Raw genomic sequence first — 6,511 nt, forward strand, 5'->3', positions numbered from 1 at the left:
TGCGCTATGAACCTGGCGACACGGGTTCGATTACCGCTCATGGCCAACACCAAGTGGCGAATATCTGAACCGGTCCCGGGCCTCTCCAAGGTCGACTCAGCCTGAAATGAGTACCTGGTGCGGTGTATAAACATCGCCACTGGGGAGACAAAGGCGGTCGGGCGTGGTGTTGGTCACCCATCCCCTCGTGTACCATTCCGGCCTTCATAGGTGCTCGCTAACAGCACTTGCCCCTACAGTCTGTGAAGGCTATACGGGGGATCTTTGTATTTTATCTTTGTACCTGTGTGACACGTGCGTCTCACGCATAAGCGGTTAGCGAGCGCCCTGCGCTCGCCCACCCGGCGACCCGAGTTGTATTCCAGATGAACGACAAATAACAGTGGCGAATAACTGAATGTGTCCTGGCTGAACGGTTCCTGGGCCTCCCCTAGGTCGACTCAACCTTAAATAAGTACTTGGGGTTGTGCGTTCAAAAATCAGCATTGGGATGACAAAGGGGCCGTCCATAAATGACGTCACGCACCTGGGACGATGTGTGACGAGGGAGGGGGGGGTGAGAAATGTGACGTCACATCAAAATGCGCAACTTTCAATACATACACGTTCTACTTAATTAAATAGACGTTTTAATACATGTTTTCTCCTACAACATCAGAGTGCCGCGCCACATTAAATACGCACTACAATGACAATAGTTTAAAGCGATTTGAAGCATGTTCTATTTTTGGGGGGGGGGGGGGGCAGAGCTTTGTGACGTCATATTTGAGGGGGGGGGTCTGACTTTTTGTGACGCCGTGTGACGAGGGGGGGGGGGGTAAAAAAATCGTCCAAAATCGCGTGACGTCATTTATAGACGGTCCCAAAGGCAGCCGGGCATGGTACTGGCCACACACCCTATTGCGTGCCGTGATGTCATTAATAGGTGATCGCTAACAAAATGTGCCCCTAACAGTCTGCCGAAGGCGATAAGGAGGTGGGATATTTATCCCGCGTGAAGCAGAGAGAGAGAGAGAGAGCGACGATTCGAATTAAGAAGCCCTTCCCTACGTCACGTGGAACGTGTTTAGCAATCATCGGACGTGTGCAGCGTGTCACTACTTGTAAGTGGTATTTTAATAAGGAAGAACATTGGGAAACTGGCTAAACGGGACCATCCGTGTAACAAATGAAATAGCTGAATGCATGCAGACGTACGAGCCCTTTCTCTAACCGCTTTCGAGCCGCTGAAAGTCTCCGTTTCAAGGGAGACTTTGATTGACGGCTAGAAACATTAATACAGAACGAAGCAGAATCACCCCATAATTGTCTAACAAGGCCGATCAGTAGATTCCATTAAGCACCTACTCAAGCGCTGCAATGGTCATTCATTACATTAAGGGAAAGCGAAACCGACAACAGGGACGCAATGTGGTCCGCGCGTCGTTGAATGTGATGGACGGTTCCGTTCCCGTTGCACTTGAAGCTTCCCCCGGTGGCTTTGACCGCGTCGTGCATCTCAACACGCGCTTACCTGCAGCGCCCGCGTGGTTCCAGAGGTTCAGGTGAGTCGGCAGGTGAGCGTCTGTGTGCATTATGTATGTTGAACTTCTTTGGCACCGTACGTAGCTCAGCCGTGCTAATCGGAGGTGCAGTGTAGCCTGAAATGCGCTCTATTTCGTAATTTTTTTCAACTTTACAATTTAAGGCCCACTGGGCTATGTAGCGCTTTTTCAGAAGCAATCTGGCCACAAATGATAGCTCAACGAAGTGGCTTATCATCATCATCATGTGGACATTTACAGCAGCCGAATACCATAAGAGCATGGCGATTATAAATGTGGAGGGTAAAACCGAAAAACCTTGAGAAAAATCCACGCGACCACGGGGAGAGAGACACGCAAAGCCCAAATGTCGGGGTCGGGATCGAACCCACGACCATCCTGTAGACCAGGCGAGGTAGTTAACATCTCCTAGCCACCGTGGCGCCTGTCCTTCCCCCGTACCTCCATGCACGATTGGCTATGTACGGTGCGAAAAAAGTTCAACATAATGCAACCCCTGTTTCATATACTATACCTAATATATATGAGAGAGAAAAAAAACCTCTATTCGTTAGTAACAGTGGCCTTAAAATAAAAAACATTACAAAAGCATAATGATGTATGGCCTTTCATCACCGCGGGCGAGAGTTGGTGGTTCGCACAAATGTCGCGAAACTCCGTGGGCGTCGAGGTGTCATACCCTGGCCTGCCAGGAGAATGCAGTGCGGCACAGCAACACACGTGGATTGGGGGCCGTCCATAAATGACGTCACGCACCTGGGGGGGGGTCTGACTTTTTGTGACGCCGTGTGACGAAGGGGGGGGGGGGGCAAAAATCGTCCGAAATCGCGTGACGTCATTTATGGACGGCCCCTTACCTGTTTCTTCTGTCGGATGATCGAGTGCGCGTGTGCCAAGTCACGCTTCGTGCCGAGCTGCTGTGCCAAGTCACGCACGGGTGGCATTCTATTTCCAGGTGCTCCCATTAATTCATTGATCGATACAATCTGAAGATATCGATGACCGCAGAACACCGGCCGACCGCGTGGCTCCTGCTTTCTCGCTCGTCTTGTGCTTCCTTGGCCCTCTGTTCGGGGTCGATATCTCTCGGACCAGCCAGCGAGTGAGCAAAATAAAATGTTGCGGTGCATTACAAGTCGATATTATCATTGTTATTGACGGAATATGCTGGGGCTGTGGTGTGTCCATTGTGCTCATCCCACCGCTACCAATGCAACGTCACCGACAAACGCGTTGGACGATTGTGCAGCAATCAGCGATTGCCATCCGACCGTGCTTGTCAAGGCTTCATTTCTCACTCGATCTTTTCCGGAACGCTGCTCGCTCTACTGGCTTGGCGTAGGGATTAGAGTACAAAATTCGCCTTTTTCATACTGCTATACTGTGCGTACTCTACATTCCTATAACCCTTACATTTGAATAGTGGGTACGACAATCAGGACAAAATACGGCGAAGTGGATGTGGCAATGGCCAATATAATTCCCAAACCAGCGTTCCGGACTGTTCCGGATGGAATTAAGCAGTGCTGCTCGTGTCGACATTAACTTATTAAAATTGGACTTTCACACGCCGAGCATTCCGTGTGCGTTGCCACGCGGGCACGAGGAAGGCTCCGGGCGCCTCGAGACGCTGCAGCGTTGCAGAGTTGGAGCCGCGGTGTCGCTCGCAGGCGTTGCGTTGACTCCTGCGGGCTCATTCATGTCAGCTGGGCGTGGGAGCGGTGGCGCAGTGGTTGGGTGCACTACGCCGACGACCTGAGCTCGATTCCCGACTTGGGGCGAACGCAGTGCTTGCCACGTTTTCTAAACGAGGACATATTCCTGTCGGCCTACGTGTACGACGAGGACCGTGCAGTATGGTGGAATGGGAGTGTAAACAATGCCGGTACCAGGTCTCGGTACAAATTATTTCCTGGCACCAGAACGCAGATGCCACCTCTCGCATTGCCCCGGGTCAAAGCCCGGAGGACAGGTGGCAAACGTGAGGCTGACGTCTGCAGTCAGTCCCCTCTCCCCGACACCACCCTTCTTGCCAGTCCCCACTGACCAGCGTGGGGAAGTATGCTCGAAACAACGATCACGACTGATGCGGATTAAATGGTGCAAGTGCCCTAACCACTGCGCCACCGCTCCACCCAAGGCCGTAGCCATGCAGTCAACATTGGGGGGGACCACATCTAATTTTTAGCAATACATTGGGGGGGGGGGAGGGAATTTTGAGCATATTTGAATATTGGGGGGGATGTCCCCACCAATATATTATAATTACGGCCTTGCAAACAAAAAACATGCATGTCTGTTTGGCGGTTTAACATCTTAACGCCTGTTGTATTGCCAGACAAGGTAAAATATATTATAATGACCACATTGTAATAACACATAGTTAATTCCACGTCACAATTTCAATGTGGTGCACTTGTCGAGTTTACACAACTAGAGCTCTTTAATGATCTCGTTCAGCAAGCAGCGCTTTGTTGTGGGCATTTCATCCCATTTCCTTTGCATCACCACACGAGCCTCCCTGCTGTTATGTACGTTGAGAGCACTTTCATTGATTACATACTCTTTGGTTCTTTCGGTAAAGTCACGTAGGTCGAAAAATAATAGATCACGACGTTTTGATCGCAACACAAGCAATCGGTAATCAGGTGGGACAACCACAGCAAGAAAAAACTGCTGATGACGATTGCTTGTGTTGCGATCGAAACGTCGTTATCTATTATTTTTCTACCTACGTGACTTTACCGAAAAAACTAAAGAGTATGGATTCCTGCAGTCACGAAAGCTTCAAATCAAGATTACACCATTACACTTTGAGTGTTTATAAAGTCTCATTATTTGGCTGCTATACATTTCCACATGATAAGCCACTTGGTTGAGGTATGTGGCCAGGTCGCTTCTGTAAAAGAAGCTAATGGCTCGGTGAGTGGGCTTTACCGAGTAAAATAAAAGTGTTTAGTTTCATTTGTATGTTTTTTTTGTGATTTGCTTACTTTTTCTCCGATCGTGTTTTTGTATTGTTGTCGTAGCATCTGATCCACCCCTACTGCACATCTGGATAAAAGAGCTTTACAGCTCATCGGATTCCTCCAGTATAAATACTAATCCTGATTCTGAAATTAATCTCGAGTGTCCACGTACAGGACCGCTGTACACGAGTCAGCGTTGGGCTTTTGAGTCAGGGTTAGGTTTCCTGAGTGCATTAAAACGAAAGGAATGCGGTCACAGAGATCGAATAGGTTTGTTCAGATTACAACCCAGTTGTAGCTACACCGTGACCTTGTCCAGTGCAAAAATGGTTAATTTCCCACGAGTAGCTGCAGCTCAACATTTGGAGCACTTTCATTATTTTTTTTCAATCTCCGGCAGTGCTGAAGCGTGCACTCCAGCGCCTCAAGCAGTGTTTCTATCGTTACAGAGTACCTACTACCCTCCTAAAAGTCTATTGAAGGTTCTTACACAATTTACCAACTCGCAATCGAGTGCAACCTTATTAAATAAAGGACACCGCTTTTTAAAAATAAGTGCTCAATCTCTAATTTAATATTTCCCTACAAGATAAAATTACCAAATCTGCACGTTCTTGACTTTGCTCTACTCAATAAGAGCTTAAACAACCATGGGGGGGGGGTCCTCAGGGGCAGAGGTCATAGTTCTGAGTTGGTATCGCTGAAATCCTGGGTTCGAATCGGCAATGACCTGTAATCAACACCAGGTTCTCCAGTGCAGTACAGCCAAATGCATTAACCCTAGGCATCAAATGATTGAACACAAACGAATAATTTTAATTTGACTAACTTCCATCTCTGGAAGAAATGTCAAAATATTTTTTGTTTTAAACGCGCTGGTATAATGAGGGTTTTGTGAGTAAAATGTTGGACAAACCTCTCTCTCGGATTCGTCACGTGGTGTTGGAGTCCTGGTTGACGAGTGGGGCACCAATGTGCAGTGGCCATGGTCGTGTTGCATTGAACAACTTGACATCCATTCCCTTTTAGGTTCATAAATGCAAATTAAGGGGAATGTTAACTCGTATTATGCAACCCAGCCCAGGTTCTCAGGCAACCAAGAGATGATAATTGGTTGCTTACCCTTCTATCTGGCAACAAAACTGACACCTTTTTTTACAAGGCGTCATGTTTGCATTGACCACAATACCTGCGGTCGAAGCCAACAAAAAACACAACTCTGATAATGTATGCACTGTCCTTGAAATTGATTGGTCCACACCCGAGACAGCTTTTCTTAGAGCCTAGTCTCACATGGTGTTGGACCAGATGACGTAGAAAGGCGCACAACTCAAAGACAATGCACCATCAGAGTATGAGAGCTCGGGGTAAGCATTTACACCATTATAATCTCCTTTGCCAGTAGCAAAATGATAATTGTTTTTTTACCCCTTCATCTGGCAACAAAACTGACACCTTTTTTTGCGCGTCAGTTTTGTTGCCAGATAAAAGGGTAAAAAACCAATTATCATATTTTGCTACTGGCAAAGGAGGTTCCAATGGTGCAGTCAAGAGATGGTTGTGCAGGCCACACAAACAACTTCAAGTGTGGCTTTGAGTAATTGGAACAGACCTGAAGTGCTCTCTTGGCAGGGACCACAAAATGACTGGGGAACAAAAACGAATCAATTGCTGCCCAAATATATTTTACACAATAGTTCAAATTTTGCAGGTGTAGTGCGAAATGTTCACGATTGGTTTGCAGTGCTCCTAAAATCAGTAGCTGCTAGGCAATGAAGTATATTTTCGTTACTCTTTGGATTGTTACTTAAGCAAAATGAAATAAATACAGCTCCTAAAAAATATGCCGTCGTCTGATATCCTTGCTGAAAAGTTGTTGTAATGTCCGTGGAGTGTCTGTATTTTTTATTCTGGAGCCGGAGTAGCACGTGTAAAAGGATGCCGAATGACAATTCATATCACAATACAGACGATAACTTTACATCACAACACAGACAC

The sequence above is a fragment of the Lethenteron reissneri genome, chromosome 33 (genome assembly GCF_015708825.2).
Source record: "Lethenteron reissneri isolate LAM-NWPU_2019-01 chromosome 33, ASM1570882v1, whole genome shotgun sequence".
NCBI lineage: Eukaryota > Metazoa > Chordata > Hyperoartia > Petromyzontiformes > Petromyzontidae > Lethenteron > Lethenteron reissneri.